We start from the raw sequence: 27,543 nt of genomic DNA on the forward strand, positions 1-27,543 counted from the left end.
AGATGGGGTCTCGCTATCTTGTTCAGGCTGGTCTCAGACTCCTGGGCTCAAGCATCCTCTTGCCTTGGCCTCCCAAAGTGTTGGGATTACAAGTGTGAGCCACTGTGCCTGGCCATTTTAAAATTGATGTAAGCCAGTCTCATTGTGCACAAACATAGGCATGCGTGGTAAGAAGGTTTCTATTTCTTTTTTCATTAAAGGAAGGGAAAAAGCTCAAAAAGCTGAATGGGATGCAGAGAAGTGCAATTTAGACACTTTCTTGGAATTATCAAAGAGCAGTTTTGGGGTCCCTTCCTCGGAGCCAGTGAAGACAGATGGCATAGAGTCTGATACCTCACAATACCCTGGGAAGTTTTGGAACTTCAGACAAGCCGTTGAAGAAGCTGGCTCCCAAAAAAGATTCAGGTACATTCCAACTTTACGGTCTACTCAAGCCAGAGAGAAAATCAGGATTAGATTAAGTCTGAAGAGAGAAAAATTAATTTTGAGTAAACTGCCTAATGAGATCTAGTCTTGTATTTATTTAACTTAATTGAAATAGCATGTCAACACACAAAAATTATTGTGGCATGCCGGGCGCGGTGGCTCACACCTGTAATCCCAGAACTTTAGGAGGCCAAGGCAGGCGGATCACGAGGTCAAGAGATCGAGACCATCCAGGCCAACATGGTGAAACTCGGTTTCTACTAAAAATACAAAAATTAGCTGAGCGTGGTAGTGTGTGCCTGTAGTCCCAGCTACTCGGGAAGTTGAGGCAGGAGAATCGCTTGAACCCGGGAGGCGGAGGTTGCAGTGAGCCAAGATCGCGCCACTGCACTCCAGCCTACAGAGCGAGACTCCATCTCAAAAAAAAAAAAAAGTAATATGGCTGGGCATGGTGGCACGTGCCTTTAGTCCCAGCTACTCAGGAGGCTGAGACAGGAGGACTGTTTGAGTCCAGTGGTTCAAGTCCAGCCTGCGAAACACTGTGAGACTCCATCTCTAAAAACAAACAAACAGACAAACAAACAAACAGAATTAATGTAATTCTCTTCCTGGCAAACATTTAATTCTTTTTGCCCTGTAAACCTGCTGAAACCTCCATGGTGGGCCAGGGCAGAGACAGAAGCTCTGAATCATCTGGCAGAATGTGTGTATGGGCACGAGACAAATCCTGCAGATTCCTCACACAAACACTACCTCCTATCCTATTTCCAGCTAAGAAAACCCTGATTTTCAGGTATCAGGTGCCCATACTTCAGGGAAATTGTCATCCTATTCATTTGTCAATCTTTGGTTAAAACGTGGGCATGTGACATAATCAGGCCAAGGAAGTTGGGAGGGTGAGGGTGGGGATGGTGGATTTTCTACGAGGCTTTCAGAAAATGTTTCTCTGCTCTTAAAAAAAAAAAAAAAAGAAGATATATTTGAGAAATAGACCCTTTCTGTTTCTAAATGTTATTGTATGAAGATGTGATGCAGCATTAACCTGCTGCTAACACCCTCTCCAAGAAATGAAAAGCCCTGGTTTGTAGCATTTGTCTATTTCCATTTCTATGGTGTAAATTCTCCCATTATGGCCAATTTCAAGCTCTACAACTGACTGGCAAACTTCCTAAATATTTAGCAATTGGCACTCAGGAGTCTGTGGGAACCAACTCCAGCCCACCATGATCACTGACAGCTGCAGAACTCAACTTGTGAAAAGAGAAGGCATTGTGGTGGGGATGGCGGAGCAGAAAGGTGAAAGACTCTATGTCTTTAATGACACTTGAAAGCCATGAAATTAATCAACCCTGGAATCTTCCTACCTCTGGACTTCTTATTACATCAGTTAATAAATGTACTTATTGGTTTGAGGCGGGTCAAACTGGTGTGTACGTGTGGGGAATCTGGGCTTGATGTAGCCAGTGCAGATATCCATGGGTTCTCACCCAGTGGAGGGAGGGGAATACAGCAGGGGAAAAGCTGAACGCTGGATAATGGAAATGTTCAGTTGGTCAGGAAGAGGGGGGCAGCAGAGGATGGGGGGGTGGGGAGGACCATCCGGGTTGAAACAGGACTCTGGCTGATTGCTGAGAGGAACAGGATGGTGGCTGGGGGCCAGCTGGGCTGTCAGGGCCCTTGCCAAGGAGGCTGAAGTTCAGGGCAATGCTCCAGCGAGAGCAGGCGACTAAGTGACAGTCAGGAAGCCAGGCAGAAACCCAGCTTGGGAAGGGCTGCCCTGCCGGGTGCTGCAGATCATGGTGCTGTGGGATAGAGGGAAAGGGATGCATGAGAGAAGGGGAAATGCAGAGAGAGGCAGCAGTATAATTCCAGAGGTCTAGACTACTCACTTGCCATAGGATGGGAAAGGGCTTTCAATGTCCACTAAGGCAGAGTCAGAATTCGCTCAGATGCTGACCAGCTGAGGCTGAAGGTTGGGGGGGCTTTCAGTAACTGCCGTGGATCAGGCTGAAAAATGCAGAAGAAACCAGCATCTTCTCCAAAGCTGCCTTAGCGAATTTTCTTGGTTGATTTTAGAGAATTGCTGCCTACCTGTCTTCTTAGACCTTCAAAAAGGGGTATCATTCCTCCCTCCTTTTGTCACAGTCCCTGGGGTCTTGAGATACACTGCCAAGACTGATGTTTGGCCTTCTGAAATATGCTCCCTCCTTCCTTGTGTGAAGAAATTTGTTTGCCTACTTGTGGCAGAAGCAATTTCATTCCTGTTGTGAAATGCCCCTTACTTGCAGTGTGATTTCTCCTCTTATTCATTTACTCTTTTTCTTTATTTTCTCTTCCCATCCAGTTAGTAACCCACCCACAGGTATATTCTTCTTCAGCCCATTGCCATTCATTGAATGACTACCTAGGAAGGACTTTTATAATTGAATTGTATGGAGGAAGTAGGTGCAGGAAGAATGAAAGCTGATGTGTCAACAACATTCTCTGGGGATTTTCAGAACATTATTTTCCTTTCTGACTTAGCTGGGAAGCCAAAGGGCAGGAAACTGGGCTTCCTTTGCACTCTGTTACTGCTGGAAGTCATGGTTAGTGATTTTAATGTATTCAGTGGGCTGAGTTCTGTGACAATATCATTACCAAGGAGTAATTAAGGGTGGGATCAAACAGGAGAGGAAACCTTCAAAAGTGAAGTTTTCCCCAGTTCACGCTGCCTCTTGCCATCTAGGAAAGTTTGGCTTATTTTCTGAGCATCTCCCAATTTAGTGAGATGCTTCACAGAGTGAATAAAAGGAATGCTTTTCTGCAATGCAAAACCCATCATAAAAAGTCACTAGACAATTATAAAAAGGGAAAATATTTGGAACTCATTTAATAGACAAGGGCTAATTTTCTTTATAAGTAAAGAACTCCTAAAAATCCATAAGAAAAGACCAATAGCCCAATAAAAAATGTGCAAAAAGTCCATAGAAAATGGAGCACGAATGTTGTTTAAACATATACAGACATCCATTTTTCATGTATTAGATTGGCAATGATAAAAAAATTAACAACACACTGTATTGGCAAGAATGTGAAGAGACAGGTGCTCTCATATACGACTGGTGGGAAAATAAATTGGTACCATCTTATAGAGGGTTATTTGGAAATATCCTTCAAAATTACGAACATCTATATGCTTTGACTTATTAAAGCCAGTGCTAGGAATTTATCCTATAGGTTTAGTCACATACATAGAGAATGAGGTGTTCACAAGATTGCACATTGCAGTTTTGTTTGTAATAGTGGAAGACTGAAAACAATCTAGATACCTCAGTAAGTGATTATTTAAATAAATTATGCATATTCATATAATGAAATATGATATAGCCATAAAAATGAGGGTACTGTTAATAAAGGAGAATACTATCTTTATGTGTATACCTTGAAAGATCTCCAAGATATTTTAAGTGAAAAAAATTAAGGTGTAGAAAATTGCCAATAAAAGAGTGGAGAAAAAATACTTACACAAGACATGCCTGTATTTGCTTCTTATGCATAAAATATGTCCAGGAGGATATCCAAGAAACTGATAATATTTTGTACCTTGGTGAGAGGAAATGGGTGCCTGGGGCATAGGGTGGCGGAGAGAGTTTTTCCTTTTTAACTTTTGTTCATTTTGGAAATGTACTGCTAATTCAAATTAGTAAATAAAAATTGTTTAAGAGAAATGTTGGACACATTCCATCTGAAATGACCTAAATTCACCCAATCTGCACTATGTCCTTAATTTTCCATTTCAGCCTCTTTTATTATTGATGTTAGTGGCTTTCCATCTTCATCTTTACATTTTCTCTCTTCCTCCAGGTGCCACGCGTTTTCTCTCTGCTTCTGTCCTCAGTTTGCCACTTGATTTCCCCTGCAGTTGTCAAGTAACAGCCCTTTTCGCTGGAAATTACTACATAGACCTCTTTCTGTGTGCCAGAGCGGGGTAATCATCTCAATCCTTTCTTCAACACCTCCTCCCCTACAGAGTAGAAAATAAAGTCATGGTTGGGAGTTAAGCCGGAAGCTGGCTATCCTTGCAGGGAAGCAGGCAACTGCCAGAGTAGTTAGTAACTTATGGCATATATGTTGCTAATGGTGGATGAGGTATTTCAAGAGCTGGAATTGGGAAGAAGGATAAATACACGCATGGAGGAGCAATAGAAGTCTACCCTATGGAGCGTGTGGTAGTGAGTACTGAAGTTGAGTCTCACATCCTTGCTCTGCCACTTACTGGTTAAGGCAAGTTTTCTGAGGTTAACTTCTCTTCTCTGTAAAATGGGTTCTATAATGTTTAATGTGGCTAAGACTGCCGGGCTGGCAGTTAACCCGAATCCATTCTTGTTTTCTTTTGTGGTAACAGATACAGTAGGCACATGGCTGCTAACATATTTCCAAGTCTCCCTTGCTGTTAGACATGGTCAAGGAACTAATTCCCTGCCAGTGGAATATGAGCAAAGTGTGTGTCATATTCAGCTCTGGGACGTAAGACTCCTCCATGTTCTTTCCCCTTCCTACAAGGTGGAACCCGGAACAACTCAACCTTGACTATGGAGACAAGAGCAAGATCATAGGGGTTGCAGAGTAATGATTTGGGAGGAACCTGGTTCTCTAAATGAATATATGAAGCAGAGCTGCCTGTCCACCTGGAACACCTGCCCACTGTTACATGAGAGAGAAACGAACTTAGATTTTTAAACCATTCCATCATTGTTGGGTTTCCTTCTTATGGCAGAATAGCTTTACCCTAATCAATAAAGTGTTTTTATGTTGCAAGTAATGGAATACTCAACTCAGACTAGGTAAATTAGTAAGTGGTTTTACTTGGCTCCCATATAAGTGAAAATTTTTAAAGGACGGAAAATTTTAACGTTTTTGATTCGGTATTCAGTGATATCATCAAAATTTGATTTTCTCCTGTCCCTTTGCTCTTTTGTGAAGTCAACTTCACTCTGACGCTGGTTGCCCTTATGAACAAAAGCTCTCTTGAGAAGGAATTTGGAGGAAAGACTCCATCCCTGTGAACAGTTTCCCAACTGAGATCACAGCCGTTTGTGTGTATTCCAGTGAACAGTGTTCAGGTTTTATAGCAAAATTTCTTGTCTGGGATCCCAGTCAGGCCTGTTTATGCAAATAAAGGATTCAAACTTGGGTGGTTCTGATTAGTCAACACTGCTGATTTCTGATTGGTTGATACAGCTGAGCCCTGATTGGCTGAGGCAGGTGAACTCTGATTGGTTGGTTCAGGTCAGAGCTGAAAGTCCCCAGGTTAAAAAGGTGTGGGTTTTCAGGGAACTCAGAGGACTTGTGTGACCTTTAGTCAGTAAATAGCCTCTTGGCTCCATTTTAAATTTGGGACCAGTTAGCCACTCAGGAATCATCCGAAAGGCTGGGTCTTTCAGGTTCACATTTGTTCACATCCTGAAGGTGGCAAAAGGGCTATGGCAATTCCAGGCTTCATGTCAGCTCCTTCCAGAAGGAGAGAGAGGAGAGAGGAAAAGTTTGCACAAGTGAGCGTCTTTCTTACGCCCCCAGAAAACTTCTTATTGGCTCGAATTTGGTGACATCTCTTCCCTGAACTGTGACCAGGCTTATACTCATCAGCTTAAGCCCTAGCCACTTGCCCTGTCCCTAGCAGCAGGGGTAGGCCAGCTTTACTAGAACATGCGGGCTATGTGGAGGAGGCGGCGGTAAAAATTGGAATGCGTGGTAGGGAAGTATCACATATCCACTACAGGAATGTATTTATTGTTTTAAGGATTAAATGGAGTGAGATAGCATATAAAGGGCCGAGCACAGGGCTTGGCACAGAGGGGGTGGGTACTGATTGTTAATTTACTCTTCCTTCCTCCATCTAGTTAGCTGTGCAGCAAAGTGGTATGGGGTTAAGGAAGATTCCCTGTTTAGGTTTCTCAAGGCTGTGTATTTGCAGGACCAGTGAAACAGGACTGTGATGTGCACAGAGAAATCTCCTCTCAGTTTCAAGATTCCTGTCACCCATGGTAGTTATTGGCAGGAATCGCCCAGGGAGAGCACCACCACCTCATACTCAGTTCCCAAGAGAATGAATACAAGACTTGGCTCCACCCTTCCGGAAGCTCCTTTCCACAATCCTAGATGATTACTGGGCCATCAACTTTTTTTTTTTAAATTGTTTGTTTGTTTTTGAGACTGAGTCTCACTCTGTCACTCAGGCTGGAGTGCAGTGGTGTGATCTTGGCTCACTGCAACCCCTGCCTCCTGGGTTCAAGCAATTCTCATTCCTCAGCCTTCCCAATAGCTGGGATTACAGGCGCCCGCCACCATGCCTGGCTAATTTTTGTATTTTTGGTAGAGATGGGATTTCACCATGTTGCCCAGGCTGGTCTCAAACTCCTGACCTCGAGTGATCTGCCTGCCCTGGCCTCCCAAAGTGCTGGGATTATAGGTGTGCGCCTCTGTGCCCGGCCAACTTTGAAAGACGCAGGTTTGAGATTCCAGAAGGGGCTGCCTACCCAGCATCTTGTGTTATCAGTGCTTCTTCAGGTGGGATGGTGATTGAGAGACGTGTCTGGGCCAAGTTAATAGCTTCTCCTCCATTCACTTGGTTAGAGGCTGTATCATGTAATAAAAAGGTTTTGGACATGAGTCTGAAACTTCATTTTACCATCCCTATCTGTGTGATTTTGTGTCATTTAATTCTTTTTGCTTTAGGTTCCTCATCTGTAAAATAGGGCCTTGACTCTTGCTCTACCAGCCATTTAGGGTTGTTGTGAGGCTCAAAGAAATGTATCTGAGAGGACTTTGTAAATAGAAAATGCATTTTAAATAAAAAGAGTTGGCTAACATAATAATGGAAATACCTTTCTAGGATCTAAATTTCTCCATACTAAGGGTCACCTGGGGCTTGTGAACAAAACTAGTTGAGGGAGAACAGGCCAAGTGGGATATTTGTGTTCATACTGACAGCAGATAGGGCTAGGTTTAATGAACAATTATGTATTGGTTACCTAGGTGTGTTTGTTACTGGTGTTTTACATGTTAGCTGCTAATTTAATCTTATTACTAACTCGATAAAGTAAATATTATCATACCAGTTTTATAGATGAGGAAACTGAGCCTGAGAGTGGTTAAGTGCCTGTGCCAGTATCACACATTTAGGAAGTGGCAGGTCTGGATTTTAAAGTTAAGTCTGTTTAGCCACCAAGGCAAATGAGGCCATCAACTGATTCAGGCAGGAAAAACGTGACCACCCACGATGCTGTATCCAGGTGGACTAGCTTATAAGACAAGGAGACATTCATCCAGGGGCTTGTAATCACTCTTTCACTTGCCTATTCATCCATGTAATCCACAAACATTGACTGAGCACCTCTCATGTAAGAGGAACTGTGCTAGATTTGTAATAAAACAATGAAGAAAATAGAGTTCCCAAGGGTTCAAGAAACATCACTGCAGCAGAGTAGCTTGTCAGACATTCTATTTATCCTTAGTTCAATCCTGTCAGGAAAATTGCTCCTATTGCTTGGCCAGTATTAAAGTTTTAAACATTATTGTTCTGTAGAAATGATCTGCTTACACTGTTTCCTGCCAAAGAATGGCTTAAGTCCATAATAACTGAAGGTCGTACACCCGATGATTTCTTTTCAGAGGCTGCTGCACAATGGTTTTGAAATGGTAATAATTGCCTATTGCTCTCTGGATTATCTTATTGTCTGGCAATGGTTATGAAGACAGTGGAGTTTTAAGAGGCCATTCAGTAAGAGTGACAGAAGGAACTATTTTTTTATTTTTCTCTGAATGACTCTCAAAGTGAGCATTGAATTCAGAGCGCATAAAGGTTTGAAAGAACCTCTGTAATAAATTCAAAGTTCTTAAAGCTGAAGGGAGACTGAGTTATAAAATAATATAGAAACCTAAAGGTGTGGCTCATACATAAAGTGTTGTTGAAGGATCGTGAGTGAGATGGAGATGGGCTGGGTGAGTCTCACGATTAAAATAGCTGCCGAAAGGATGCTTTGCATCTTGATTTAAAGGTGCTATGATCCTCTCCTTTGTGAAGTGTTGTGCAAATAAGCATCCCAGTCTGAAAAAATTCTACAATTGTATATGTCCATTCCAATGCTACTTGATGACAGTTTCTTTTGAGGATAAAAAGCATACTTTGTTAAGCACCTACTAAGGACTGGACACATGAAGTATTTTGCTCATGTAACACTCACCACAACCTTGTGAGCTAAGTTGTGTTTTCACCATTTTGCAAAGCTCTTTCCCGTACTCAGATTTGTTGATTCATTCAACAAATATTTTTGAAGGGGCTACTATGTGCCAGGCAAGCTTTACATGCTGGGATATAGAGCAGTGAACACAGCTACACATATCCCTGCCTCCATGAGCTTTTGTTTTAGTGGGTGGAGATTGAACTAAACAAACAAACAAACAAACAAACATAATATTCAAGGCTTTGGAGATCAGTACTATAGAGCAAGTAATGGAGTAAGCGGGAAGAAATACTAGAGTGGCAGAGGTAGGATTTTGTGAATTTATATAGGATAGTCAATGTATTAGTTATCTATTGCTGAGCAGCAAATTACTCCAAAACTTAGCGGCTTAAAACAACAAACATTTATTATCTCACAGCTTCTGTGGGTCAGAAACCCAAGTACGGCTTAGCTGGTGTCTCTGCTTCAAGGTCTCTCAAGAGGATGCATTCAGTGTGCCAGCTGGAACAGTTGGCAGGATTCAATTCATTGCAGCTTGTTGGACTGAGAGAACTCAGTTCCTTGTTGGCTACTGGCTGGAAGCCTCCCTCAGTCCCTTGTCATGTGGGCCTCTCTTTATGGCAGTTCACAGTATGGCAGTTGGCCTCCCTCAGAGTGAGCAAGCAAGCAAGAGAATGAAAGTGTGTGTCCAAGACGGAAGCCACAGTCTTTTTTGTAACTGAATCTCAGAAGTGACACTCTATCATGGCTGCTTAATTCTGTTTGTTAGAAGCAAGTCACTAAAGCTAGTGCATACTCAAGAGGTGGGAATTACACAGGGTGTTGAGTACCAGGAGGTGGGAGTCATTGGGGGCCGTCTTGGAAGCTGTACTACCACAGTCAGTAAGACTTCTCTGGCTGGGCGCGGTGGCTCACGCCTGTAATCCCAGCACTTTGGGAGGCTAAGGCAGGTGGATCATGATGTCAGGAGTTCAAGACAAGCCTGGCCAAGATGGTGAAACCCTGTATCTACTAAAAATACAAAAATTAGCCAGGTATGGTGGCAGGTGTCTGTAATCCCAGCTACTTGGGAGGCTGAGGCAGAGAATTGCTTGAACCTGGGAGGTGGAGGTTGTAGTGAGCCAGGATCGCGCCACTGCACTCCAGTCTGGGCAACAGAGTGAGACTCCATCTCAAAAAAAAAAAAAAAAAAAAAAAAAAAAAAAGATTTCTCTAAGGAGAGAACATTTGAACAGAATTCTAAAGTAAGTGAGAGAGCAGGTGCTACCTCTGTGACCTCATCTTACACTGGTCTTTCCTCAGCCTTTGCACTGGTTGTTTCCTCTGCCTTTCAGCTAGTGGAAAGGCTAAGGAAGGGCTAGTACAAGATGAGGTCAAGGAGGTAGCCCTAGATTTATGTGGGTTATATTGTGGAATTTGGATTTTACTTTTAGTAAGATGGGAAGGCTTTGGAAGGTTTTCAGCAGAGGAATGACATGAGTTGACTTGTGTTTTAAGAAAATCACTGTGGTTGCTGTGTGAATAGTTTCGGGGAGTGGGCATTAGCAGAAACAATGAAAGAAGTTAGGAGGCTATTGTAGTAATACACTTGAATGATAATTATGGCTTAGACCATAGATAGTAGTGGAGGTGTGGGAGAGGTGGTTGGATTTTGCATATATTTTCTAGTAGAGCTGACAGGATTTGCTGATGGTTTAGATATGGAGTGTAAAGAAAGTGAGAAGTTAATGAGGACTCCAAGGTTTTTGGACTTAGCAACTGGAAGAATAGAATTGCCCTTGATTAAGCTGGAAAATACTGATGGAGGAGCAGATTTTGAGAGAGGAAGTATAAATAAGAGATTTTGTGAATGTTAATGTATGCTTATTAGACTTCCAACTAAAGATGTTGAGTTGGCAATTGGCTATTTTAGTTTGGAGCTTGAGGGAGTGCAGCGGACTATAAATATTAATTTGGGAATTCCCAACATTCACAGGATATTTAAAACCAATGGACTAGATGAAGCTACGGCAGAAGTGAGGATAGATTGAGAAGTGGAAAAGCCTGTGGATTGAAAACCAGGGGAACTTCAAGGTGTGGAAATTAGGAAAATAAAGTCAACAAAGAAAACTGACAAGTCACTAGAAAGAGAGAGGGAGAACCAAGAGAAATTAGTGCCTTGGAAGCCCAGCAGTGAAAGTGCTTCATGAGGGAGAGAGTGATCAACTTCGTCAAATACTGCCAATAAGTCAGACAAGATGAGGACTGATGATTAACAATAGATCTGGGAACATGGAGGTCATTGGTGGCTTTGATGAGTGCTGTTTCAGTGGAGTGGGAGCATGAAAGGGGAGCAAGTGGAGAAGGTGAGAACTGAGGTTTTATTAGAAATTGATGTCTTTTCAAAAACTGGTTTACTGAACACATGCATTGCAACAAGCTCCCCTGTAGTGTTTATTAGAAATATTGATTTTGGGGGCTCCACTTCAGAATCTCTGGAAATGGCAGCCTGTAATCCTCATTTTTAGCAAGTCTCACAGGTGATTTTCAGGCACATCAAAATTGGAGAACCAATATCCTGCCCCATGCACTTAATCTTGCATCTATTAAAGCCACTGTTTGACTTAAGATACTGTAAGGATGTTCCGTTTGTGTAACCCAAATGAGCATTTGGTGGATAATAGTTTGTCCTGGATGCATTTCTACATTTTCCTTCAGTCTTTTTTTGTTGTTCTTGTTTTTTTTTGAGATGCAGTCTCACTCTGTCACTCAGGCTGGAGTGCAGTGGCACAATCTTGGCTCACTGCAACCTCCCCCTCTGGGTTCAAGCGATTCTCCTGCCTCAGCCTCCCTAGTAGCTGGTTCAAGCGATTCTCTTGCCCAGTCTCCCATTAAGTTACAGGCGTGCACCACCACGCCAGGCTACCTTTAGTCTTTTTATTCCCTGAAGTTTTAAAGAAAACCAGACAAAGATATTCTACAACCCCAAAGAGTAGCAGTAGGTAAACAAATCTCTCTTCTGTAATGGCTCCTAGGAACCTCTCACATTTTGGAAATTTCAGAATCAGCATGTTAGCTTCCTGAGAATGCTGGAAATAGACAAAATTCATGCAGATTCAGGAGGAATTCAATATTTTCTTGGTCACTGAAGTGCTTAATTTACTTAGCTTGTCCACCTGGAAAGACAGAGGCATTATTCCAGTTGGGTCTACTGGGAAGGATGGGGGTCACCTGGGCTTTCTTTTTCTTTAGAGCAAGGGTTGCACCATTCAGCAGTATCTGTGGATTGTTTTTTATCTGGCCTGAGATTTTTGCCCTAGGAACAGATATGTTTCAAAGAGAACAATGCGGTGTGGGAGGAATAGAGGTGGTAAAAATTTAAACTTAAGTTTTCCATTGTGTACTACGCAGAAGAAGGGCCTCATAGGTTTTAGGAAAGGTTGTTCCTTCTCTCCTCAATCCTCTTTTCTTTTTTATGGCCCCTTTCCAAGGCCTAGAGACTTGTATTTTAATCCCCTTAGTCCTTTCTCATAGCTTGCAAACTTCAGGACCTGGATGCCAGTGGAGGTTCTCTGCTCAGGCGTTCTGGTCCCAGAAGAGAGTGGGAGGATCTAATCCCATTAATGGAAGCTCTATTTTCAATCCTCCCTTTAGTGAGAGCTGCTACTGATTTCCTCCCTAGTTTACTCAAGAAGCAAGAGACCACTGACAATGTCTTTCTTAGAGGTAGACCAACGTGGCTAACAAAGGTGTATAGAAATTGTATTCCAGTTACTCTTATATGTATTTATGTTATCCATTGTGGCCAAAGCAATTTAAAATATAACAGAGACTAATGAAAAACATGACAATGATGCATGTAAATTTAACTGTGGGGCCTGGCATGGTGGCTTACGCCTGTAATCCCAGAACTCTGAGAGGCTGAGAACAGGTGGATCACTTGAGGTCAGGAGTTCGAGACCAGCCTGGGTAGCATGGTAAAGCCCTGTCTCTACAAAAATATGAAAATTAGTCAGGTGTGGTGGTGTGTGCCTGTAGTCTCAGCTACTCAGGCGACTGAGGTGGGGTTTGAGGCTGCAGTGAGCCATGATTGCTCCACTGCACAGAATGACATCTTGTCTCAAGAAAGCAAGGAAGGAAGGAAGGAAGGAAGGAAGGAAGGAAGGAAGGAAGGAAGGAAGGAAGGAAGGAAGGAAGGAAGGAAGGAAGGAAGGAAGGAAGGAAAGAAGGAAGGGAAGAAACTAGATTTACCCAAGAATGGCTCCATGAGAAAAGAAAGTTATCTGCTGATCAGAACCCCTACCTTCATCACCTTCTGTATGAGACCTGGTAGCCCTGGCACGCAGGCAATTAATGGTAACATCTGGAGTGGGAGTCACATGTGAACACATGGGCATCCTTCATTCTTCCCTTTGGGAAGATCTCCATGAAGACCTGTGATCTCTGAGATTGATCTTTTTAGTTTATGACATCCCAACTGATGGTGTTAGTAGATAGTTTGCAATGTTAACTGCATTTTTTTCTTTACATATTTGAACCAAATGCCTCTTTAACTCACAGTGAAAATCTGTGCAAAACAATGCACAAGTTAGCATCCTTGGGGTGCTTAAAAATAACAGACAAACAAGACTGGAACTCTAGTTCTAGCTAATGAAAAAACTTTAAAGTCTGGAGTAATTTCTTTTCCTAATAATCACTCAGTATGTTTATAGCAAATGGCGCCAAGTTTCTTTCAAGAATATATGTGGTTTAAAAATTACAAAGTCTAACATTTTCTTTCTTTTAGTGAATAGATTTGTCAAACATTTCCCAAATGTACTTTTTTTCTCTTAAGAGATGCAGCAGTGACACTGAACAAACAATAATTCTCGCATAATTAATACGTAGCAGGTGGACCTAGCAATTTCAGTTTGGAATCCCCACTCCTTAATCCTTAACTGCATTGCCCTGTCATACTCCTACCACATCTCCTATGATGCCCGAGAACCTCTCCTGACTCTTGTAAAAAGCACAATGGACACAATTTAATTTGCCTTTGAGGGCAGCTCTTAAATTTACTGCAAAAGTAAAGACAGGCACTCTCAGATAAATATATGTGTGTGCATATATGCAAACGCACATATTCATTTTCCTCAAACCTCATTCTCAAAGCTCTTTATTACCTCTTTAGTTCAATACACCTTCCCTAACATTCTGCATCCCCATCTAACACCTGCTTGTTAATTTCATTCAATTTTCAGCTAGTCTTTTAGCAAGCGAAGGCAACCCACTCAAATGATATAAAAGGACTTTTCCTTTTTCTTTAATTCTCGGATCCTTTTACTAACACTAATCACATGCCTACCATATGCTTTCCAAGATACTAGTTTCCATCCTTTTGTTAACTTGTCTTGTGTATCACCCAAGGTCGAGTTTCCTTTGTTGAGTACAGACAATACCACAGGGTAGGGGTGGGATGATATGAAATGAGTATCTGAAAGCACAGCTTCCTGCTTCCTGGGAAGTGTTGCTTCACTTGTGCACAGGGGATGGTGTGAGAGAGGCCGGAGTGTCAGAAAGGTCCCCCTGCTCTTTTCAGGTGTGGCATGACTGCCTTTCCCACTAAGTTACATCCCTGATGGAAGAGCTACCTAGAGTTGTCTTAATTTAACTTCTTTTATTGTTCTTTTTCTTTTCTTTCTTTTTTTTTTTTTTTTTTAGACAGGGTCTCACTCTGTCACCCAGGCTGAAGTGCAGGGGCGTAATCTTGACTCAGTGCAGCCTTGTCCTCCCGGGCTCAATTGATCCTCCCACCTCAGCCTCTCAGCTAGCTGGCACTACAGGTATAAGCCACCATGTCTGGCTAATTTTTTATATTTTTTGTAGTAACAGGGTTTCACCATGTTGCCCAGGCTGGTCTTGAGCTCCTGGGCTCAAGTGATCCACCCACCTCGGCCTCCCAAAGTGTTGGGATTACAGGCATGAGCCACTGAACCCTGCCCAATTGTCCTTCTTAAGCATTTTTCTATCTCATTCCAATAGCTGTTTAATTTTTAAGTTACAGATAAAAGATCTGGTTTTGCTTGCCAGTAACTACTGTAAAGCTTTGGGCAACTTACATAACTGCTCTAACCCTCAATTTTCTCATCTGTTAAAAAAGAGAATTAGATTAAATACATTCTAATGTTCCTTTCAGCATGATGTTCTCTTAGACAAGAGGTAAAACGGCTCAAGAGAAAGATCTGTGCTGCCGCAGATCTCGTCTGTGTTCAGCAGTACAATAAGAGGAATGCCCCCTTAACATGTTACCACTTATTGAGCACCTACTATATGCTGGGTACTCTGTCAGATGTTTATACACATGGTGTTTCATTGAATTTCCATGGCAACCCCAGGAGTTAGACTTTATTATTATTATTATTACTAATCTGTTCTACAGATGAAGGTGCTAAGACTCAGAAAGATAAGTAGCTCTTTCCAGATCATAAAGTAATTGACATAGCTGGACTTTGACCACCAAGCATATGTTCTTAACCATGCTGCTACCCTACTTCCCACTTTACTTGCTTTTTTTCATTGCCTGACAATTTACAAATGCCTGTTCATGGCTGCCATCTCGGAATCAGATGGTCTGGGATCCGGTCTTGGCTCTATTGCTTACTGACACTTTGGCCAACTTGTGTAACCTCTTCAAACCTCAATTTTCTCCTCCGAAAAGAAGACAATACCTACCTGCTATGGTCTGAATATTTATGTCTTCCCCAAATTCATATGTTGAAATCCTCACTTCCAAGGTGACCGTATTGGGGATGAGGCTTTAGGAGCTGATTAGGTCATGAATGTGGAGCTCTCATGAATGGGAATAGTGACTTTGTAAAAAAGGCCTGAGAGAGACCCTTCACTCTTTCTGCCATGTGAGGTTAGAGTGAGAAGATAGCTGTGTATGAGGAAGTGGGCCTTCACCAGACACTGCCTCTGCCAGCACCTTGATCTCAGACTCCCAACCTGCAGCACTGTCAGAAATAAGTTTCTGTTATTTATAAGTCACCTAGTCTATGGTGTTTTGTTATCATAGCCTTAACAGACTGAGATACTACCTCATAGCGCTGTGGTAAAATGAAAATATGTAAGATGTGTGGCAGTAGTTGCCTGGTTCCATATTGTTGCTATGTGGCCATCATTTAAGCACCACCTGCAGGCTCAGCCCCAGCTCAGGCTCCAGGATCCGTCCTTCCTCCATGGGAGAAGCTTTAAATACCTCTTGTTTATGCTGAGAGGGATTCAGCATCAACCACGGTTCCTCCCGGTCCTGATGCCTCAGATATAGTAAGTGAGCCTCTAGCCTGAATGCAGCATGGTAGAGTTAAGATGGACCCTGGGACCATACTGCCTGTGTTTTAATCTTAGCTCTGTATTACTGATGACTTGGGCAAGCTACTTTGCCTTTCTGTGACTTGAATTTCTCATCTGTAAAATGGAGAAGAATAAGAGTAGCTATTTCAGAGGGTTGTTGTGTAGATACATTAAAAATAGAAATACATATAACAGCATATGGGAAATATTTGTTATTTTTATTTTTACAGAACTTACCTGATATATACACGTATATGTAAGTGACATAATACATGCTTATATCATTAATGCTTTTTAGGTCCCTGCATGGTTGCCTCAGGTTCTTGAATCACTTGCCCAGTCTCTGAGGTTGCAGGCCTCATTGCAATCATGCACTTGGGCAGGGCTCCTGCCACTGAACTCCTCTTCTGAGGTGGAGCCTTGCAGTCTGCCGAGAACTTCCTTGATGCTGACTCCCTTCCCGCATCTCTGAATATTGCTTCTCCAAAACCGTGTTCTGGAGTTGTATGTGGTTCCTTGGTGCAGACCACTTGTTACCCATCAGCCATATTCCCTGGAGCCTGCATCTGCTCCCTCCTGCATCCTTCCCCATTGCTTGTGCTTTGGACCTGCTTGCCCGGTCCTGAGCTGGTACAGTGTGTGTGTTTAGAAGTGACCACCTCAGCTTGACACAACCTTATCAAACAACTTTGTGAAACAGTTTACACATAAAATGGTTATGAATCTCAGTACACATCAGGTAAACAAGAGACATCACATTTCTCTACTTTTTTGGGGTAGTAGCGATATAATTCACATATCATACAATTTATCTATTTATAGAATTCATTTTTTGGTATATTTGCAGAGTTGTGCAATCGACACGCTTATCAATTTTGGAATGTTTTCACCTGTGCCTGCAAATCCTCTATTCTTTAGTTGTCACCCCTCATTTCCCCTAGCCCTAGGCAACCACTAATCTATTTTCTGTCTATAGATTTGCCTATTCTGGATGTTTCCTATAAATGGAAACATACACTATGTGGTTTTTTGTGACTGACTTCTTTGATTTAGCATAATGTTTTTAAGGTTCATCCATGTTATGGCATGACTTACATACTTCCTTCCTTTTTATTGCTGAAAAGTATTTATTCTTCTCTACTTTTGGCTCAATAATCAATTATTACTTTTGGCCCCTGTTCCATAGGTCGGTGAGAAATTCAACTTCAGTCATTCTTGTGCTTCCCATTTGGGGCTGTGTCAAGATTCCAGGCTTTCAAGCAGAGCCGAGATCTCAGAGGCCCAGGAGGGCATCAGACATATGAGCACGCAGGTTACTGCTGAGATGTCACTGTCTCTCCCTATGTGGTCTTTAAGAGTCTCCCCTCTCCTGCATTTATGCTAGCCTCTGGAATATGAGAACCGTTGTGGTTGGGAAAACCTGGGCTAATGTTCTGCCTCTTGGTGCACCAATGGCCAGTCTCTCTGAGGTCCTGCTGTGTCCTTGGGGCCCTGCTAGGGAGTAAGGCAAAATACAGGGTACCTTAAAATCTGACTCCTCCTCTAAGTCAGAGAGACTTTCATTTTAGATGGGGGTTATTCTTCCCCCAGAACTATTTAAATTTTCTTCCATGCCCTCAGGTTTTTAAAAATAAAAATCAAACATTCCAACCTTGAACTTTCCCCCAGGCAAAAGCAGCACAGATGTCAAAGAGGAAAAACAGAAGGGAAAAACATAAGTAAACTTTAAAAAGTTATCTTGTGTTAGAGTTCTTTTCTGGTTGTTCAATCTCTGTACCAGCATAGGCTCATAATGTATTTGAGCATTTTATCCCACTGCATCTTTTCATATTTCCAGTCAAGTCACTGTAGCTCTTTCCTGTACTACCAGCCCACCTGCCACTGTTCTCTGACAGCTTTTTAACTCCTGCAAGCCACTGGTTGCTGTGATGGCAACACCACAACCTGGACGCTGTTGCTTGAATTTTTACTTTAATTGCATAATGGAACTCTCTCTCTTGTGGTAGAATGAAAATATTAAATATCTCATCTATGCTGTCAGAAATGTAGGATTTGCATTTCTGTTACACATTTCTATCATACATTTTTTATTTCTATTACATATTTCTGTTATAACTATCTATTGTACTAGGTTTTGTTCTCAAGATTCCTTTATGCTCTTAAAAATAATTAAAGATCTCAAAAAACTTTTGTTTATTTGGATTATATCTGTGGATATTAACTATGTTATAAACATTTTTCTTTCTTTTTTTTTTTTGAGACGGAGTCTCGCTCTGCTACTCCGGCTGGAGTACAGTGGCATGATCTTGGCTCACGGCAATCCCCGCCTCCCGGGTTCAAGCGATTCTCCTGCCTCAGTCTCCTGAGTAGCTGGGATTGCAGGTGCCCGCCACCACACCTGGCTAGTTTTTGTATTTTTAGTAGAGACAGGGTTTCACCATGTTGGTCAGACTGGTCTCAAACACCTGACCTCGTGGTCTGCCCATGTCAGCCTCCCAAAGTGCTGGGATTACAAGCGTGAGCCACTGCGCCCAGCCAAATGTGCTATAAACATTTTAAAAACAATTATTTATTCATAACAATAATAAACTCATTGCATGTAATATAAATAACATATTTTTAATAAAGAATGTATTTATTTTTCCAAGCAAGAGAAACTTAGTGATTAGCATAGCATTGTTTCACGTTTTTATGTTTTTTGCTTTTTAATGTCTGACAATAGAAGATGGCTGGATTCTTATATTGGCTTTTGCATTCGATGTGGTATGTTACGTTGTTTTCATTGAAGAATATTAAGAAAAACCTGGCATCACAGAGTGATGTAGTTGGAAAACAGAGGAGTATTTTAATAGCCTTTTGGATAATTGTATCTTCTATCCTAAACCTCAGCTAGAGGTAGTTTCTTAAAGGTTATTGGGCAATAAATATTGCCATATATTTCCTTTGGAGTGACAGGCTCACTTTGTACAGTTTCAAGGAAAGGTTTGGCAAATACCTAAATCTGAATACGTTGGTCTTTCACGTGAAATGTTGTTTCATGAGGAGAGTGGTTAGTTCAACTTGCAACTCAAGGAATATTTTATGGTAGAGACAACCATGCTACTTCAGTATTCAGCAGAAGTGCTTTCTGTGTACTTGATAGTTTGTCACACAGAATATTACAAAGACATGTACTGAAATGTTGAAATTCAATGAGGTTAACAATTTTTAATGCTTCATCAAGGACGTTCTTAAGTAAACTGGCTTCCTTCTTTGTCTGTTCCCCACTCCCACCTCTTTTATTGTGAGTGTGTGGTGTGAATAATGTGATGACTGTTAGGTGCTGTTTGGTGCCACTGCTTTGACTTGTACTAAGATGCTGGCAGTTTGACCCAGGATTACTTTTGTACCATCATTGTAAATGTCCACACAGTGAAAAAGGCAAATCATTTTTATAGTATTATTATGAAAATAGTTTTGATTTCACAGATGCCCTGAAAGGGTCTCCAGGACTTTGCAGACCACACTTTGGGAAGGTGAAAAGCAGGGGTGATGAAAGGCTCCAACGGAAGAAAGTCTTCCTTTCTTTCTGACTTGTTGCTGCCTAGGACCTTGTATTCTGTATGTGCCCAGGTCTATCCGAGCACCTGAGATCACAAGGTCCTAGGCTTGTAGTGGGATGGCCACGACGCAACACGACCGTGTCTTTGGGAGCCCTAGGCACTGAGCCTTTTTACTTGCTCTGCTTGCCCAGTGTAGTAGCACTGGGAGGGGTAGTGGCATGAGATGATGTCTTTTCCCCTTTCCTTCCAACTGTAAGAATTTAGTAATGAAAATACTGGCACGACTCCATAAAATCTTCAAACTGCTGAATAAACCATCTAGAAATAGAACTGACCAGAAATGTACACCCTTCTCCTTGTGGTTTGAAAGCATGTGTCCCTTAAAGGGGCTGTATTGATTACCTTCAACATTTTTCCTACACAGTTTAATTTCACTGGATTGTAACTGAAGAGTTTGGGGAAAGTTCCTGGCCTTCTATGTTGTACAGAGGAATAGCCTGAAAGACAGCCTTTCTGAGCATCACCACATATAAACGGATCTGGAAGCTTTGAACTGTGAGTCTGTTGGGCTCCCTTCCAAGCTCACGATGGTTTGTTTTATGTAAAAACATGATACAAGTTACTTGGCAACTTGTATCAAGGGTCTAATCCTTTATTATGCCACCATAACTGGGTTAAAGAGTATATGTGGTAAGCAAAAATACTTACCTGTGATAGAAGATAAGCATAGGATTAAGTACATTTTGTGATTTCTGAATTAAATATGCTAAAAAAAGCTTTTATTTAAATCCAAAATTCTGTTTTGCTCTTGGAGATTTTAGACAAGAAAATTATATGTTTCCAGAATCATACATGTTGGCAGATCTCTAAGCATCCATGGCTGTGTGTTTTGTTTTTTTTTTTAAAGAAAAATTCATCTATTTATTAAGAACAATATTTATCAAGGGCCTAATTTGTGCCAAGATGCTTCTAGATATGGGGATGGAGCGGTGAATAAGATATACACAGTCCCTGTACTCATGAAGCTTTTAATCTAGAAGGAGGAGAAAAAAAGTAACAAGTAAATAAGCAAGATAATTTTAGACAGACGGGCATATGAAGGAAATAACATAGGGTGTTGAGATCATGAAACACAGGTGAGATGGGGTGGTCAGAGAAGGTCTCTCTAGGGAGGTGACATTGGAGCCGAAACCTGAATGATGAGGAAGAGTCAGGTGGAAAAGCAATTGAAGCAGAGTGAACAGCAAGTACAGAGGCCCTGAGGTGAGACTACATTTGGTGGCTTTGAGGAATGAAATGAAAGTAGTATGGCTTGAGTGCAGTGAGCAAAAGAGAAAATGGTGCAAGATGAGATCAGACCACATATAACTTTGTAAGCCATAGTTAGTGTGTTAGTCTTTTTGGGCTGCTATAACAAAAATAATATAGACCAGGTGGTTTAAACAACAACAATTTATTTTTTAAAAATTTCTATTATTATTTTTTGAGACAGTCTTACTCTGTCACCCAGGCTAGAGTACAGTGCTGTGAACACAGTTCATTGCAGCCTCTACCTTTTAGGCTCAAGCAGTCCTCCTGTCTCAGCCTCCTGTGAGGCTGGGACCACAGGCTCATGTCACCATGCCTGGCTAAGTTTTTGACTTTTGTAGAGACAGACTCTCACTTTGTTGCCCAGGCTTGTCTTGAACTCCTGGGCTCAAGTGATCCTCCTGCCTTGGCCTCCCAAAATTTTGGGATTACAGGCATGAGCCACTTCACCCAGCAAAAAATTTATTTCTCATAGTTCTAGAGCCTGGGAAGTCCAAGAGCAAGGTGGCAGCTGATTTGGTTCCTGGTGAGGACTTTCTTCGTGGTTTGCAGATGGATGACTTCTTTTTCCTGTACCTTAACATGGTGGAGAGAGAGAAAAAGAGAGAGGAAGCAAGCACTCTTATGTCTCTTCTTAGAAGGGCATTAATCCCATCATGAGGGCTAGACTCTTATGATACCCTCATGACCTATTTACCTCCCAAAGTCCCCAATTTCATATGCCATCACAATGGAGTTTTGATATATAATTTTGGGGGGACACATTCAGCCCATTGCAGCTAGGCACTTGGATTTTATTATGAGTAAAATAGGAAGCAATTGGAAGGTTTTAAAATTGAGAGTGACATGACCTAATAGGTATTTTCGAATGACTGCTCTGAATGCTATGTGGAGGATGATTGCAGGGGGTCAAGACTGCAGCAGAGTGGGCAGTTGAGAGGCTATGATGATGGATTGGATGGGTAGGTGGTGGAAGTAAAAAGAAGAAGATAGGTTTGAATATATAGTTTAGAGGTAAAGACAGAAAGGAGGCATCAAGGACATACCCAAATTTATATTTTCTTGAGCTTCTGAATGAATGGTGATGGTAGAAATTGACATGTTTATGATTGGGAAAGAAATAGGTCTGTGAGATGGTTGGGGAGGTGGTCATCAGGTGCTCTCTGAAGATGAAAATCAAAATGTTTATTTTGTATGTTATGTCATGTGTGGTTGTGTTCAGCTGCAGAGGAACCAAAATCCTGACAAACCATATCTCAAACAAACAAGCTCTTTGATTAATCAATTAATCTATTGTCCACACAAAAAGCGTGTCAAAGATTGGCAGACCCAGCTAGTATGGTAGCTCCCAAATGCCACTGAGATCATGGGCACATTCTCTTTTCTCCTTGAGCATCCTTATCATGTCTTTCACTCTCACCTTTACAAGAGAGGGACTGAGCTTTAGGCATAGGGTCTGCATGTAAGACAGGAGAAGGGGAAAGCTGAAAGAAGTTGGGGTGGTGCCTATGTCAGGAAAGCAAAAGCTTTTTCAGAAATCCATCCCCCAGACCTCCATTTTATGTACCAAAACTATATCATGTGTCCAATTCTAGCTGCAAGGGAGGCTGAGCTTTTTAGCTGGTCACAGTGGCTCACTGAACAAAACTGGAGGCATTTTTATAAGAAGTAAAGGGTGAAAGTGTACTGTGAAGGTAGGCAACCAGTAATGCCACCAGGGACACATTAAGTTTAAGGTCTCTGGTAAGCATTCACATGGAAAAGTCAAGTAAGGTTGAAATTATAAGCCTCAAGTTGAAAGTTCAACTTTCAAAGTTGAAAGAAAGAGCAGAGCTGATACCAGTTCAAAGGGAGAGCAGAGCTGATAACAGTTTGGAAATCATTAGCATGTAGATTATATTTAAAGCAAAAAGGGCAGATGAGATCAATTAGTGACCGATTAGAGTTGAAAACTTGTCAATTTTGTATTTATTACTGTGACTTGCTTTAATTAATTTTATTAATTCAACAAAATTTTAATGTATACCTTCCATGTGTTTTAAATTGCTTTGAACCCTCAGGGCAGAAAGATGAAGATGTGTCTTTTGCTTTTAAGAAGCTTAGAGATAGAAAAGAAGATAAAAATTAGTTTTGTTAACTGATTCACTACAATATATATTAAAAATTAACCTATTTAAGTATATTTGTGACATTTGGATAATGGTAGTAGCTCTACTGAAGATTTACTTTTTAAGTGAGAATTTAAGTAATTTATCTTGAGTAATGCAAGATTCACCTGTCTACATATGTACATTTGCATATTTTAATTTGGGAATGCATTAAGAAAAGCCTGAGTGTTTTAATGATTAAATAATAATCTTATTATTAGTAAATTTGCTGCTAAAATGAACACAATGCATTATGGAACCTTAATCTAAAACTTTTGACTTCTAAGGAAGAGAAAGGAACTACTTGTCAGATGACCTTGTTTAGATTTGGACTGAAGAATGGTTTAGCGACTCATTGCTACCTATAATTCCACTTGGAAGACTCATGGGTCTCTCAAACTAATCATGTTTCAAACTGAGTTTTTTACCTTACCCATCCCTCATTCTTTTCCCAACATCATGCTTTTCTGTATTACTTTTGAAGTAAGTGACATTACTATTTTGACTCAAGCCAGAACTCTAAGTATTATTCTAGACAGTTCTGTCTCCTTCACTCCACTGTTACCAGTAAAACTTACAGATTTTACCTCCTGAATATTTTTTGAATTTGCTCTGTCTTCTCTGTCCTGGCTCACCATTATTTCACATCTTCTCTCCAAGTGTGCTCCTTTGAACTCCATCTCTGTAGCTAGAGCAATTTTATGAGGCTAAACTGCTCAATTCATTACTCTTGTTAAAATCTGGCAAAATATCTTTCAGCATTCTGTAAAAATGGTGTCCTGAAGTACAATCTATTTAAAAAATATTGAGCTAAATTGAGACAAAGAGGTTCCTTTATTGTAAGACTTCTCAGAGCCTTCAACATGCTAACGCATGCACTGTGAATTACTAAAGGGGTGAAATTTAGGATGTTTCCAAACAGAAGTCACAGTGAAGCTATTATGTTGAGGAATACCAAGGAAGGTTTCATGAAATGCCTCTGCGAACACTAGAAATTTCTATAAACTGTCTTAGGAAATTTGGTCTATAAGGAGGAAATTCAGTCACCTCAACATGACCTATGAAACTTCTTGTGACCTAGTCCTTATCTTCCTCATGAGCCTCAATCTTTTATTCCTCCCCATCTTGAAACCACAACCAGTTCCTGTACACAACATGCTCCTAATGATTTTGTTTAAGCTCTTTCCCCTGAAATACCTTTTTTTTTTTTTTTTTTTTTGAGATGGAGTCTCACTCTGTCACCCAGGCTGGAGTGCAATGGCACGATCTCGGCTCACTACAACCTTCCCCTCCCAGGTTCAAACAATTCTGCCTCAGCCTCCTGAGTAGCTGGGATTACAGGTGTGGGCCATCACGCCTAGCTAATTTTTGTATTTTTAGTAGAGATGGGGTTTCACCATGTTGGCCAGGCTGGTCCTGAACTCCTGACCTCAAGTGATCCATCCTCCTCAGCCTCCCAAATTGCTGAGATTACAGGTGTGAGCCACCACGCCTAGCCAAAATAACTCTCTTTATCTCGTTAACTCTACTCACCTTTTGACTTTCAGCTCGAAGACCTTCCTTGGATTCCACATTGAGCTAAGTGCCTCTTTTCTGAAGTCCACTTACCATCTCACAAAAAATGGGCATAATCTGTGTGTGTGTGTCTTTTCACCCTAGATTACCGGGGGATAAAGACTGTGAGAGTATGCTGCAATGATGATGGTGGTGATTATAGCTAGTTATTGCACATACTAGATGCCAGGCAACCATATACGAATTATCTTATTTGATAGTCACAAACTCCCATGAAGTAGGTATTATTAGTATCCTTATTTTGCAGATAAAGCAGCCAGAGCTTAGAAAGGCTGAGGAACTTGCCCAAGGCTATCCAGCTACTGAGAGATAAACTGTGGTGTGAATTTACAGAGCTTGACTCCTGAGGCTCCACCTGTGCCAAAATTCCAGCATGACACTTGGGAATGCGCACTTAGTAGATGCTTGTTGATCTAAACTCAGTGTGTGTGTGTGTGTGTGTGTGTGTGTGTTCCTGTCACATCCAAAACTACTAGCACCAAGGAAGTTGGGCATGGTGTAGGAAAGAGAAACCTTTGCTGTTAAATCTCATTTCCAGCAAAACTGTCAATGGAAAGGTGGCATGGAAGGGACAACTAGCTCATGTACCAAATTACTCTCAGCTTCCTTGTTGTCTTAGACATATGTTCTGGGAGTGGCCAACCCTTGTTTTACATCTGTGTTAGTCTTTGCAGAATAAAAAGCAAATTAGTGTTTAATGGGGACTATTAATCTTGTCACCTAATTGAGTAGATCTAATAAATCTTGTCATTCAAAACCCAGTGGAAATTTCCAGTTGGAAATGAGTATGGGGAATATCCAATCTCAAAAATATTTTCATACACAAAGATTATATATAAGTTTGTGAAAGATGTTGAATGCTCAATGAAATTTAATGAGTATGAATTGAACACTTATCCTGGGCCTAGAACTGTTGGCAGTTGCTTTTGAGAGTTACAGAATACATTTATGATAATTACTGCACTTACAAATTTTGCTATGTGGTTTGGGAGTATCTGAAGTGTCTTATAGTAGGTCTCTAAACAGGTAATAATAAAAAGTTCAAATACATTATTTTGTTACACTCCACGAGGATCAAACTTCATCATGACATGATTATAATTTGAAATATGAGTAAGAAATATGTAGGGTCATGATCTCTATAAGCCCATTCTTTGCTTCTTAATTAAATTTTGCAGCTGATAGAAACATTGAAAGCAGAGCACTAGCTTATAAATAATTCAGAAAAGGATTGGTAACTCCCATAGTATATGTTTTATGAGTTTTGTTTAAGAAGAGTCTATTTCGTGTTAGGTAAAGTTAGCCATTGTTTAGAATAAAGACCTGCATTACTTTCTATTCTAAATTAAACTGATAAAGGGAGTGCTTGCAAATAAATGCCTTGGTGCTTTTTTTTTTCTGTTTAATAGGAGCAGCATCACTTTGGATCAATTATTTAATTTCCTTATGTCAGAGTTCTTTCAATTTAAAGAAAAATATTTGCTTTCCTCATTTCTTTTTGTCTGAGGATGAACCAGACATTGGAAGTTGTAGCCTGGGATTGTACTGGAGTTCTCACTGTGGTTGCATTCTTTCTTCACATTTAGCATCCTCCCTTAAGCACACATTTTTCATGCACATCTATTAAATTACCTGGGAGAGAGTTCTAGACATTATCAGTCAGTAAATCCGGTTGTCTCATTTTTCATTTTAGCTATTGTTGGGGTCATATGCCAAGGCTTGTATGAAGGGTCTAGAAAAATATCTGCTGCAATGTGATTTCTTTTATCCTTGTATGAGACCATAGCATGAGACAGTAGACTGGCGAATTGGCAGGGCGGGGAGTGTGTTCTTACAGCGAGCAAAGAAAAGAGTTTTGATTCTTCTTTAGCTAAATGTTGTAAAACTTTAAAGCTTACATTTGAATAATCGTTGCAGATGGGTTAGATAAAATCCATCAACTCACAATGTTTTTCCTGTTTCCATTCACTAGTGAGTAACAGAAGCTTAAAAGAAGGAATGTTCTCTAAAATAAGATATAGAATGTGGGTTAGGTTTACAAGTTAAGAGTTCCTCTTTGCCCTGCCCCCAAATTATTTTTAGGCCCCAGGCCTCTGAAGCCAAGGTAATCTGCAGGCAGCTTTCTCATTTTATCACAAGTCAGTGGTCTCTCCCCTTCCTTGTCCCTCCTATCTTGTCGGCAAATGGCTCTGTGGGAAACCAATTCTGCTTCCTGTTTAAACTGTAGAAACAATTCACTTAATTCAATATCTAGCTTTTGATTCTATTTGCAAAAATAGAGTTGTAAATAGTTCCATTCATTAGTCAATACTTTTTTTTTTTTTTTTTTTTTTTGGTGTGTTAAGCATATTTGGGTCATTTTATAGTTAACCTTGGCTGAGGGAGAAAAGTTCTTTGAAGCTCTTACTTACTTGTGATTTTTTGGGTGTGATACGGAGGATTTGCAGGGCAGAAGCATGGCTTGACTGACCCAATGCCCATTTCTGGCTCTCTTCATCCTCTCTGACCTCTATAATAGAGAAAGGGAAAACTGAATATTCACTGCTGTAACCTCCCCTGAAGCAAGGGTGGCCTTGTAACAGTTCTGGCCAATGTGGCATAAGCAGAATTCTGGTGAGGTAGGTTTTGGGAACGGCTTTTGATTTCCTAATAAAAGAGGCCAGAACCGCAGGCACTATTCCTTCCACCCCTCTTATCTTGAACATGGCTACAATGTCTGGATCTATAGCAGTCAGCTTGCAACTTTGAGACAATATGCCAATTTAAAAATGGCAGAGCAGAATTATAGATGAACAGATGAAGCCTTGGTTTTTATTAGATCATGGAGCCCCATATTATACAGGACTGCTTCCCTTTAAACATCATACATGAAAAATAAATCCCTTTGTGGTACGTTAATACAAGGCCACAAATTCTTTGACACTCCTCCCAGCAAAGTCTAATTCACCCTCCCTTGAATATAGGCCAGCCTTACCGACTTGATTCCAACCAATAGAATCAGTAGATGTGACA

At 41.0% G+C, this 27,543-nt stretch overlaps 1 protein-coding gene across 3 annotated transcripts in view; it reads left to right on the forward strand.

Annotated features, from left to right (window-relative positions):
- Nucleotides 1-27,543, forward strand: part of LOC139356711 (uncharacterized) — a 122,924-nt gene that overhangs the window by 45,162 nt on the left and 50,219 nt on the right. Inside the window, exons 4-5 of one of the 3 annotated variants that reach the window (XR_011609043.1) lie at nucleotides 201-405; nucleotides 19,926-20,056. The exons of the other annotated variants lie outside the window; for them this stretch is intronic. The gene's annotated coding sequence lies outside the window, so the exon portion shown is untranslated. The remainder of the gene's footprint in view (nucleotides 1-200; nucleotides 406-19,925; nucleotides 20,057-27,543) is intronic. 3 annotated transcript variants of the gene reach the window in all.

Source organism: Macaca nemestrina, chromosome 10 (genome assembly GCF_043159975.1).
Source record: "Macaca nemestrina isolate mMacNem1 chromosome 10, mMacNem.hap1, whole genome shotgun sequence".
Classification (NCBI taxonomy): domain Eukaryota; kingdom Metazoa; phylum Chordata; class Mammalia; order Primates; family Cercopithecidae; genus Macaca; species Macaca nemestrina.